Source organism: Haliotis rubra, unplaced genomic scaffold (genome assembly GCF_003918875.1).
Source record: "Haliotis rubra isolate DU_JTF1 unplaced genomic scaffold, ASM391887v1 Scf720, whole genome shotgun sequence".
NCBI lineage: Eukaryota > Metazoa > Mollusca > Gastropoda > Lepetellida > Haliotidae > Haliotis > Haliotis rubra.
Window position 1 is genome coordinate 165232 of NW_025767436.1, and position 13114 is coordinate 178345.

At 45.6% G+C, this 13114-nt stretch overlaps 1 non-coding gene across 1 annotated transcript; it reads left to right on the top strand.

Moving 5' to 3' along the window:
• Positions 1-12170: 12170 nt before the first annotated feature.
• Trnam-cau lies at positions 12171-12242 on the top strand. Its single transcript has one exon. It is a non-coding gene; the product is annotated as a tRNA-Met (tRNA).
• Positions 12243-13114: the final 872 nt, after the last annotated feature.

A 13114-nucleotide genomic window follows, 5' to 3' on the forward strand; every position in this document is an offset into this window, starting at 1 on the left:
TTCGATACAGATTCTTGTGCCGTTGTCAAGCAGATTTATTACACAGGAGGATGTGGCAGAGGGATGAATGATGGGTACATATAAAACAAGTTATCCATCAAGTGTGTTGAATATTGCACATCCCAGCTTCTAAAATGCCATTCAAAGTTAGTAATGTCTGAGTGGGCGCTAACAAATCAGGCATGTTTTTGCATCACAAAAAAAACATCTTGATTCATTGATTCATTTTGTCTTCATTGATCAGATCTGTGTACCAGTTGATATAAATTATGCCCAAAGTCTGATTGATCAAGACTTACGGTTAATACCAAACTCCAAGTCAAACCTGTTTGTGCAAAGGAAATATTACTGTTTATTTATTTCAATTTGTAATTCTTGTATATTTTGGCAATTGTTGGTGCAATGAGATGAATGATATAATGTGCCTAGAGGTTTAAGCAATATCTTGTCACCACAATGGCCCGGGTTCGATTTTCCACAAAGTGTGAAGCCCATTTCTGGTGTCCACCGCCGTGATATTGCTGGAATATACTTTGTATCTAAAAGCGGTGTAAAACCCAACTCACTCTCTCACAAGTTATAATCCCCAGTCAGTGGATCAGTTGGTACTCAAGCGTCATCCTCTTTGAAAACCCAGTAAAATTTAATTCACATTATCACCTCATCCTTCTGGGTACCCTTTTACTGCTATTTTAGACAGAGCTAAGGAAATCTGGATTTGAAAAAGAGAAATATATTTTCAAAATGTACATCTGCATACATACACTTTACAGTGAGTCTTCATATGGCTTAATTTCATCATGAACTGGTAAGTCAATTTTGTTATATTTCATGGAATGTACTAAAAAAGGCTGGTGTTCAAACCTGTACACACATGGGGTGTGGCCTCTTTGGCTTGTCAAAGCTGTCTTTGGATGTAAAGCAATGCAGTATTCAAGTTCTGAGTACTTTAAGGATTCAAACACTTTGAGCAGCCTCAGAATGAGGGGTAGTCCCATGGTTCAAGCGTTCGCTTTTCACACTGATAACCAGGGTTTGATTCCCCACATGGGTACAGTATGTGTCCTCTACCTCAATATTGCTGGAATATTGCTAAAAGCGGCATAAAACCTCACTCACTCACTCACGCAGCATTCTGCTTGTCAGGACATTATTGGTGTTTGATTATCCCTGTATGATATGATTTGATTGATAATCTCTCCTGCTGGCACGTTTCATAAATGGGTGCTAAACACAGTGTGTAGTAGCACATATGTGATGGTTAAATACATCACATTTTGTTGAAATAGATCGCTATATATGCATACTGTTAGGCCATTTTGTATACAAATAATTTGTTTTGTTCATAAACTGAACAAAGAAGAATAAAGGTTCAGGAATATAATTTTGGATATAGTTTTTGTAGTGAAGACTGACCTCAGTTTCAAAACATCTCCAAAAATGTTCATGATCCTCAACTTCTATTAGGTCAGTATATCATATTTTCATTGTGGATATCAGAACATCTTCACCATATGGAAAGTTATCAGAATTATTACAACTATCCTGGTCACAGCCCAGCATTAAATGTACTCAAAACATGTTCTATTAAAAATAACCTGTAAAAAGGTTGCATCCCATGTCCATCCTGATTATTGGCAGATATTAGCACCATTAGTTTGTGTACATCGGCTCGGTGGTTAAAGTCCGAGACTTTCATTCTGTTTTCCTGTCCTGTCTTTTAAAACTGAAATAGAGTAAAAGAATTGAAATACTGTTTGCTGCTCGGAGTAAAAGACCACTCGCCAACTGAGTTGTGGTTTAGTGGAAGCCAAGTTTCTCATTAAAGGGCCACCTTATAGCTGGAATATTGCTGATTGTGGGCTTAAACAACAACAAATGTATTAAAGCAGTGATGGCTATTGGCTGAATTGCTGAATTCTAATGGTGTCCTGCAGTGATGTTACAGCTGTCTTTGATTTGCCAACATCATGAGTCTGAATTTTAGATTTCCCAGATTATATTTCGTAAGCGCAATACCTTTGTGCTGTGAGTTTCACCAAAGTGTTCTGAAACCTAAATCACTTGGGATTTCCCCCATGCATTAAGCAGACATGCTGCGACATCTGTGAAATGCTGTACAAGGTGGTGCTAAAACCATCTTGACTTGTAATAGTCCAGCAGGCCTTGCTAACTTAAATATATTGTTCATATCAGTCAGTTGTTTGTCCTTTTTCATGAGTCAAAGTGATACAACGGATCTCTGCAGTTCTTGTTGGATTCCACTGCAAATGCAGTTTTTCACTGTTTTAAGGAATTTCTTAGCTGTGGTTTTGTATATTGATAAGAGGGATCTGATGTGGACAGATTAGACAGACCCATGCTAGTCATACGAGCCCACTTAGATGAATTTTATCCTATTCTAGGTAAATATGGCTCATTACAGCAGCCTTTGGATTACTTAAATTGTGCTCAACATCATTTGTAAAACATTGCACTTGTAAGGAAAGTGTCTGCATACTTGTTTAGCTGCTTGCAACTTTGACAGACTTGGCCGGCTAAATAATGCCGGCCAACTGAGACACTGTAGTGGTTCAACACCTCCAACCATATAACGGGTGGTGGGGTAGCCTAATGGTTAAAGCGCTCGCTCAACACACCAAAGGCCTGGGTTCAATTCCCCACATGGGTATTGTGTGAAGCCTATTTCTGCTGTCAATAAAGCAATACTCCAGTATAACGACTTCAAATCGACCAGCCCAGGTTTCATCACATGTCAATGCCTGGCACTAGACAGGGTGACAAGATGTACCTGATTTTGACGTCTTTGTTGTGACGCAGCCAGAAATCAAAACAAAACACAACACACACACACACTTTGTATCTACAAGACCAAGAAGCTGGTCCTTTACTGTGAAAGCTTTTACCGTTGACTAACAGGCCAATGATAATAACCAGCGCTAAGATGATCGTAACTCCCATTCTTTAACGTAGACTTACGACAGTCGTAGTGCTAAGATGATCGTAACTCCCATACTTTAACGTAGACTTACGAAAGTCGTAGCGCTAAGATGATCGTAACTCCCATACTTTAACGTAGACTTACGACAGTCGTAGTGCTAAGATGATCGTATCTCCCATACTTTAACGTAGACTTACGACTGTGGTAGTGCTAAGATGATCGTAACTCCCATACTTTAACGTAGACTTACGACTGTGGTAGTGCTAAGATGATCGTAACTCCCATACTTTAACGTAGACTTACGACTGTCGTAGTGCTAAGATGATCGTAACTCCCATACTTTAACGTAGACTTACGACTGTCGTAGTGCTAAGATGATCGTAACTCCCATACTTTAACGTAGACTTACGACTGTAGTAGCTACGATCGCGTTGAGGAACGGGACCCAGGTTTTCAGAATTTAACAAAAGCATGCGCTTAAAATTCATTCAGTGGAACAATTTTAATAAAACATCTGTGTTCACAGAAAGGTATATTGTCTGTGTTGATGAATCTCGTAAGTTACTTTTGTGAATCAAGTTGTTCATGACCTGATCATATGGCCCAAAATGTACATCTCTGAATATGAAAAGCCTGTGATCCGATTGTACAGTTATGTAATCTTGATGTGATTCGGTGCTGGGACTTCAACATTATCAAAGTGCTTCCATGCCGATCGATGCGGGTGCTCAGTCATCGACCCAAAAAAAGTTAGAATTGGCCAACAGCAACCCGTTGATCGGGTGGTCAGACTCGCTGACTTGGTTGCCACATGTCATATCGTATCCCAATCATAGGCGGATCCAGGAATTATCCAAACCCCGTTAGCGGAACGGTTTTAGGCAAAAGTGAGAATGAAAATCAACCCATCAACTGATACGGATTGCTAAAACAAACATTCATTTTCAAAACGGGACATTTCCACAAAAATCGAGTCACTTTATAACTTACAAACCCTGAAACAGAGACGCTTCTGTTTGTCGGCCATTTTGGTTATGCGAGCACAGCGTGGTATAGTGCAAACTCGTCTGGTTATATGCTGGACTAAACTGAAATAGTTTTGAACGCCACGTCCAAACACTTCATCTCACTCACCAGCTGGTTCACTATGAAGAGAAAGTATTTGCATCCTAGCTTACAGTAAACTGGCCCTGGTTCTATGTCTGGTGAGTCAGCCATTGATTCTGTATAGTGTGTTTACTACCCCTACATTCCCTATCGAATTTCCCGTTGTACAAGAGAAGAATTGCCTCGTTTGTTATTGAATTAATATTCAAATACAAATTACACGTACAAGCAAAGGTTGAGTTGAATTGAGTTTGGCTTTACGTCACATCGGCATTATTCCAGCCATATAGTCACAAGAACAAGTCTGCATTAATAAACATTGTAAGTACATAGTCACAATGAGTTTTATTTCAGAAACATATATTCATTACATTGTCATTTAAAAACAGAAAAAGTCATAACACTAAATTTAAAGGCAGGCAATTTGTTAAACAAGCAAAGGAAAGTATCCAAGTCAAATGTATTTAATTAGAATTTGGATTCAAAAGTGAAACCGTATAAAAATTCATATAAAAAGAACATTCTTCGAAATTCAACAGATACATATGAATTCAGAGCACATTATTACATTCGTTAACAATGTCAATATACGTAAAGCATAATCACAAGATTCACAAGGACAATTAAACAGCTAAAAATATTCATCAGGACATAGAGCGTACAGAAAGAACAGCAAGAAAAGCCGTAACACGTCACGTTAAATGGCAGAAGTGTCTTCAAAAAGGGTCATTGGTGTCGAAGGGAGGCAGACAGGACCACGTAACTTGTCGTAAGTAGACACCGTGACATGTGCACCTGTCACCAGCCCTCTGTCACGATGCAGATTACATGTCACCACATCGAACGAATGTGTTTATTTGAGATCGTATATTTCCTTGAGAGAAAATGCTTCTTGACTATGAAGCCACCAGTATCAAGTGCCTTGCAATGAATACCCGTGAAGATCCGCACCGGGTGGTCAGGCTCACTGACTTGCTTGACACATGTTATCGTATCCCAGTTACGTAGATCGATGCCCATGCGGTTCATCACTGGATTGTCTGATCCAGACTCGGTGATTTACATCCGCCGCCACATAGCTGGAATATTGCTGAGTGCGGCGTAAAACAACAAACAACATGGCCAACAAGTAAGTGAACGTTTGCAGCAATAACAAAAAGGTTACCATATTTGAAAAGGAGGATTTTTTGTTGTTGTGTTTTTTGTTATAACTTTATTTCTTTTTGATGGGTACATAATTGTTGCATTTGTGGTACATATAAAATACGAACGCCTCCGTGGTGTAGTGGTTAGAGCGTCCGCCTGGAGAGCGGAAGGTCGCAGGTTCGATCCCCGACCGCGTCATACCCATAGACGTTAAAATATGGTACTTGTTGGTCCCTTCCTGGCGCTCGGCATTAATGGGTACAACAAGGACTGGTCGGCTCGGAGTCAGTATAATGTGTCTGAGTGGGTTATTCGTGCTTCACTGCGGCATGGTATCTCAGTGGGCTAGCACTATAAAACCAGCTTCATGCAGTCTGGGCTAGTACAAGCAGCCGCACATAGGCATACACACGCATGCACGTCGTCATATGAGCGAAATATTCTCAAGCACGACGTAAAACCCAATTTCACCTCACCTCACATATAAATATACAATGTATGGACACGGGTGGTAGATAATCCGTAGGCTAGAAGAATACATTGTTATTGTAATTTATGTGAAGAGGTTATGGCAAGACGACCAAAAGGTGAAGAATTTACCATAGTTACAGTGCCAAAAGTCAGTACATTTGTCAATTTCATACAGGATGTGTAGGTAATTTTTAATCCAACAAGGAGGAAATTACCTTCCATGCCTTCGATGGTGTTGCCGTGAACGATACAAGATGTTGCTCATCAAGCGTTCTATGTTTGCATGCCTAATGAACGACTGGAAACAGGCGATGTCGTTGTTGAATGTATCAGCAGTTGGATGCTTACATTGATTTGAAGCTGTATCTTGAAGGTGCCACACTCTGTAACATTACATCTCGTAAAGATCCAGGTTAGAGCTGATCTTCAGCAAAACACGCCTGTCATAAGAGTCTTCTATAGCTGGATCGAGTTGTCATCTTAGAAGATGCCACACTCTGTAACATTACATCCCGTAAAGATCCAGGTTAGAGCTGATCTTCAGCAAAACACGCCTGTCATAAGAGTCTTCTATAGCTGGATCGAGTTGTCATCAGAGAAGATGCCTCTGTACATCCACAGTTCATTGACATAAGAGGTGACTAACGGGATCTGGGGGGAAGGAGCAGGTACGGTGACTTGGATGACACATGTCATCGTATCCCAACTCCGAAGATCGATGCTCATGATGTTGATCAATGGTATGGTCCGGACTTGATTATGTAGACAGACCTACAGTAGTGTGCCTCGTCACCCTGGCCCCTTTTTCAAGATGGCGGCACATCCGGTCCCCATGGGCGCCGCCATCTTGGATCCGGTCACTTCCGGTCAGGGGGAGATCACTCGGGTTCCGGTTCCGCTGGTTCCGGTTCCGGCGGGTGCGTACGCATGGCGATGACGTCACGTCCGGTTCCGGTGGGTGCGCGCGCATGACGATGACGTCATCTCCGGGCCAAGATGGCGGACGCGGTTCAAGATGGCGTCCCATCCGGTGGGATCGCGTGAGAACTCGCGGGATCTCGTGGATTCTCGCGGGATCTCGCGAGCGTAGACGCGATTCAAGATGGCGGAACGGACGAGCGGCGGACGGGACGGGACGGAGAGGGAAGGGAAGGGAAGGAGAGGGAAGGAGGGAGAGAGGGGGTGAGGCGGACGATGGCGTGGCTAGACGAGTGTGTGTGGTTAAAAAACATTGGATGTAGCCTTCTTTCGAGCGAGGTGGGTGGCCCTGAAAAGGGCCGTTGGTATGGGTGGGTGAGAGATCACCGAGGTATCTATTGTGGAGATGGTGGTGCACTGGAGGCAGTGCTGCTGGAATCGTCCATGGGTTCGACAAACTCCAAGATGCGTTGAAGTAGAGAGTACATGGTGTCTATGCGATCTTGAACGAGGAGGACCTTGTCATGGAGTAGAGCCAGTAGATGTTGGCTTTCACGTTTACTCACTTTCTTTGGCGGTTCACTTGACTGGTAGGTGGATGCCGGACGTTTCTGGCCCTTGTTAGAGCAGTTCATACTCTTATGGTCCTCTTGACCACAGTGACGAAAGGGATGTGGACAGACGTAACTGAGATGACCTTCGTCTTTTCCACAGTTGTAGCAGGTGTTGTTATCGTGCTTGTTGTTGTCCTTGGTCTTCTTGGGACATACGTAATAGCGATGACCTTGAGCACCACACTCGGTACAGGTCACCTTGGGACAGTGTAGATAACTGTGGTCATCTGTTTCGCACAGGCGGCAACGGAAGGAGGCGGAGGCGGAGGCGGGAGACGACTGCATGCTTCCAGTTTCAGTGAGCAACTGATGAGGAGTGCTGGAAAACCTTGAATTTATATAGCTGGGGTTGATGACGTCACTTTGACGCATCCGGTTCGCACCGGTTGCATCCGGTTCGCACCACTCTCATCCTGACTCAACAGGCTAGTGTGACGTCATGGGGTATGACATCATTCCTATAAATAACACATGAGTTCATGGTGCGCACTGCTACGCTTAGGACAACCTATTGTGACGTCATAGGGTGACGTGACCTATATAAACCAGTCTCAGCGTGGGTCTTACCAGTTCTCACCATGCCGTCACCACGAATGAACGAAGATGAACTTGAAGAGGAGCCTGTGCCCTACGAGTTGGAGCGGACGACCCAAAGAACAACCAAGAAATTCCGGACTGGTACCCAGCGCTACAACCTGAAGTTCAATCCAGCTTGGCTGCAGCGTCAACAGCCTGAAGACCTTCCCGTCGTTCTCAGAGAACAGTTTGATGCCGTGTTAGCAGATTTGAGAGACGATGTGGGCGGACAGGATGGTGATCGCGTGGGATTGGCCCTGGAACACCCAGCCCTGGATTCAGACATCCGAATCCCATTTCAGCGCATGGAGGACCTCCAGGGGGGAACACATCATGGCCCAAGTGGAAAAAGTACAGCAAAGCAACCACGACTTGCATATTGATGACACCATGGACATTTTCTTACTGCATGTAGAGGATCCTGATCGTATAGGTGAGGGACACGGCCGGCCAAGGCACCTCGTTGGCTTAAACGCTTTCCTGGAAAAGAAACAATGCATCGTTCAAATCAAGAATGAGGATCAGCTCTGCTTTGCCCGTGCCCTGGTTGTGGCCAGTCACCATTCACACAAACCCGATCCTGTGACCAAGGAATGGACGAAGGAATGGAAATACATACGTAAGGAAGAAAGACCAGCGCAGTTGAAGGCTGCCAAGGGCTTGTTTCGTCAACTCAAGATCCCCGAAGGTCCTTGTACAGGACATGCCACGTGGGAGTTGTTCAGTCAACGTTTGACGCCTTACTATCAGCTCAAAGTCTACTCCCAAGATGTGATGAATCGACTCCTGTACAAGAGTGAAGTGGCTCAACCCACCAAGATCCTTCACCTGTATCATCACCATCAGCATTACGATGTCATTACATCCATGCCAGCTTTTACAGGTCGTGTCTACTACTGTGAAACTTGTGACCAAGGCTACGACCACGCTGAAGATCATCGCTGCACCCGAGAATTTCAATGCCACTGGTGTCAATGTCCTGGATACTGTGGCGACGTGGACAATGAAGGGCTCTCCTGTCTCCAATGTGGCGGATGGTTCCGAAACTCGTACTGCTTTGAACGCCATCGGACGGCCTCCGCCAAGCATCCCAGCACCTGCTCCACCATCCATACGTGTCACCGTTGCTATGCCAAAGTCAACGTGAGGAAAATCCAGGGCATGGCCAACCATCAGTGTGGCACGAATCGTGACTGCAAGATCTGCAAAGAACCCTTGAAACCCAACCACCAGTGTTACATGTCCGTATCGAACCACCGAAACAAAATGAAGATGGTGAAAAAATGGATGAAGACAAAGAACGACAACAGCGTCAGTTCATCTTCTATGACTTTGAATGTACTCAAGATCAAGGGACTCATGTTCCCAACTTGTGTGTGGTGCATCTGGGATGTGGAAAATGTATTTCTGAGGGCTCGGATCAGTTGTGCGACAAGTGTCCCTGGCGTAAGGAAGGAGAAGGGCCTAGCCGCATCAAAGTGTTTCGGGGATCTACGACCTTGAAGGACATGGGTGACTGGCTGATGCGTCTGGCGGAAAAGAAAGAGAAGCAGAAGAAGAAACGTAAGGCATCCCAGCAGCAGCCGTCAGACCGTGCCTCGAAACAACCCAAACTGTCATCACCAGAACCCGATGATGATGATGTAGAACAACAAGATGACGACAAAGAACAAGACGACGAAGACGACATTTCTCCTACCATTGATGATGACGACGTGTTGGTCATTGCTCACAACTACCGTGGGTATGACGGACACTTGCTCCAACAGTACTTTCATCAACATCTCGTGAAAGCACCCCAGGTCACACTACATGGGAATCACATCTTGCAGATGACCGTGGGACGCCTTGTTTTCAAGGATTCACTTAACTTCCTCACGATGGCTCTGAAGCAGTTTCCAAAAACGTTTGCATTGACGGAACTCAAGAAAGGCTACTTCCCTCACTTCTTCAACACCGAAGCTCACCAAGGCTATGTGGGTCCTTATCCTCCCGTGTCTACTTACGATCCTGACAGCATGTTTCCTGCCAAACGTAAAGCTTTCTTGGCCTGGTATGATGCACGGGTGGCTGAAGGGACTGTCTTTGATCTGGATGAAGAATTGTTAACCTACTGTCAGAGTGATGTGGACATTTTGCGCCGAGGCTGTGCTGCATTCCGCAACATATTCATCCAACAGAACAACGTGGACCCTTTCTATGAAGCGGTGACTCTACCCATGGCTTGTATGCTCACCTTCCGAAAACAGTTTTTGGAACCCCACACCATTGCCATCCTACCTACTCAAGGTTATCACCCCCAGCGTCGCTACTCTCTTCAGTGTCTCCACTGGCTCAACTGGGTCATGCATCAACACCCTGGGGTCCACATCCAACATGCTCGGAATGGTGGAGAAGTAGGCTTTGACTGTGCTGACGGTAGTCGCTACATGGTGGATGGCTACGACGCCAAGACACGCACCGTGTATGAATACTTGGGCTGTTTCTGGCATGGATGTACTCGCTGTTACAAGACGGGCCGATGTGAACACCATGCTAGCTTGGGTACAACCCCTTGGGAACGATACCATCATACCATGTACCGACTGGGTGTGTTACGCCAACATCCCGACATCGACCAAGTGGTGACCCTCTGGGAATGCGATTTTCTGAAACAACAGAAAGACAATGGTGACCTGAGAGCCTTCCTGACCCCACTGCAAGGACCCAATGCCTACATGCCTGACCCGTTGGATCCTAGAGATGCTTTCTTTGGAGGTCGTACCAACGCCACCAAACTGTACTACGAAGCCAAAGAAGATGAAGAAATTAAATATGTGGACGTTTGCTCGCTGTACCCTTACATCTGCAAGTATGGTACTTTTCCCGTGGGACATCCCGAGATCAAAGATCATCCTCCCGTGTCTGACTTGTTTGAGCTCCACGGCCTGATCCAGTGCCGAGTCTTGCCACCCACCGACCTCTATCATCCTGTTCTTCCTTACAAGTGTCAAGGCAAACTGCTCTTTCCGCTGTGCCGTACGTGTGCTGAAGAGCAGTTGGATGCTTCCTGCCCCCACGGGAATGAAGACCGGGCATGGATCGGTACCTACGTCAGCAAAGAGCTTCAGTTTGCTGTTGAAAAGTGTGGCTATCAGGTGCTTCACATCTTTGAGGCTTGGCACTTTGACACGCTCGCCACCTACGACCCTGACACTCAAGAGGGAGGACTGTTTGCCAAGTATGTGAACAATTTCTTCAAGATCAAGCAAGAGGCCAGTGGATACCCTGAAGGCTGCCCAGACCCAGACGCCTACATCAACGAGATACAGCAAAAAGAGGGAGTCACCTTGGATCCTGCTCACATTCGCAAAAACCCAGGACTACGTGCCTTAGCCAAGGTCTGCCTGAACAACCACTGGGGCAAGTTTGGTCAACGCGTTGGGTTTGCCAAGACGGAATATATCAGCTCCCCTGAGAGGTACTTTGCCCTCCTCCGGGATGAACGCTGTGTGGTGAAAGACATTAACATCATCAATGAAGACCTCATTTGTGTCACTCACGAACCTCAGGCAGACTTTCACGACCCCCATCCAGCCCACAATGTGGCCATTGCAGCCTGGGTGACATCACAAGCCCGTCTCAAGTTGTATTCTTATTTGCAACCGTTGGATCGTCGTGTCCTCTATTTTGATATGGACAGTATCATCTACATTCACCGTCCACGAAGTTACAACCCGCCACTGGGAGATACCTTGGGGGAGCTGACTGATGAACTGGGAGGGGGCAACAGTATTCAAACCTTTGTCTCGGCAGGACCCAAGAATTATGGCTACAAGCTACGTCATCCTCAATCTGACGGCAGTGTAGGCATCAGCAAAGTCCGAGGATTTACTTTAAATCACAGGGCGAGCCAACATGTCCACTTTGACAGCATGAAGAACCTCGTCTGTCAGAGGGATCAAGCCAACATCATGGTCCCGTACCCACACCGCATCATTCGCGGAGGACTTCGTCAGGGCAACGTGTTGCTGTCCAAGGACACCACCAAAACTTATCGCTTGGTCTACACCAAACGCCGAGTGCAGTACGACCCCCAAGGCGTCCCCAGGGAAACTCTCCCCTATGGCTATAAAGAGTGAACACATCCCTCCCATGGACTTTTGTTGTAGACATGCTCTGATCTATTGATGTTTAACCCATAAAATGTGATTGCCTTGTTCATTTGTTGTTCTATCATTCAATAAATTGTGATTGTATTGCACTCTTGTGTTATGTCGTCTCTCTCTCTTCAGGGCCAGACCTGGTGGAGTCCATGGTCACCCTCAACCCTGTTGTACCCTGTTCTTAGACTCAGACCTGGTGGAGGCCATGGTCACGTTTATCATGTCATAGGTACTGCCACAAAGAGAAGGAAGAGCAGAGTGGCGCAGTGGAAGCGTGCTGGGCTCATAACCCAGAGGCCCGTGGATCGAAACCACGCTCTGCTAACGACAATTTTTTCTTTCTTGTGAATACAACCCCTTGAAGTGGAGGTTGACGTCACACACCCTATGACGTCATCACGACCCTGTGTGTATATATAAAGAGACGTTTCTGTCAGAGTCATTACAGATTCTGGTGTCTAAGAAAAAAGGATGGAACCCGTTCACTGCGATAGGCTTAGGGAGAATCGTTGTGGTCTCGTGCTCGCTATCAAGCAGGTCGAAGCCGTGGTCGACAAACTGATGACGTTTAAAGTCCTGACCATCCTCATGAAGGCAGAGATTATCGAAAAACCTCGGACCTCCTTTGACCGTGTCAGAGAATTGTTAAACATGCTTCCCCGACGTGGACCCCAAGCTTACTCCCTCTTCTGCAAAGCTTTGGAGGAATGTGGAGAAACAGAAGCCATGACCTTGCTGGGTCTCAAGACTCCAACGGACAAGGCACAGTCACAAGTGACAGTCCACTGGCTATTCTTCTATGGAATCCAGTCACCGTTCAGCAACTTTCATCCAGCTGTGTTTACCTTGGATGGTGTTACATTTAATTGTGTTGAACAGTGTTACATGTACTCTAAAGCCATGTACTTTGGAGATGACGACAGTGCGACGCGTATTCTGCAAGAGGCTGTTCCAGCAAAGCAAAAACGTCTGGGGCGATGTGTGAAAGGCTTTACTCAAACAGTGTGGGACACGGTCAGTCTTGAGGTGATGACCAAGGCGATCACGGCTAAATTTTCCCAGAACAAGGACTTGAAACAGAGATTGATTCAATCCTACCCAAAGTCGTTAGCTGAAGCTAGCCCCTACGATCAACGATGGGGAATAGGAATGGGTGTATCTCATCCGAATATTGACAAACCCTGGACATGGTCGGG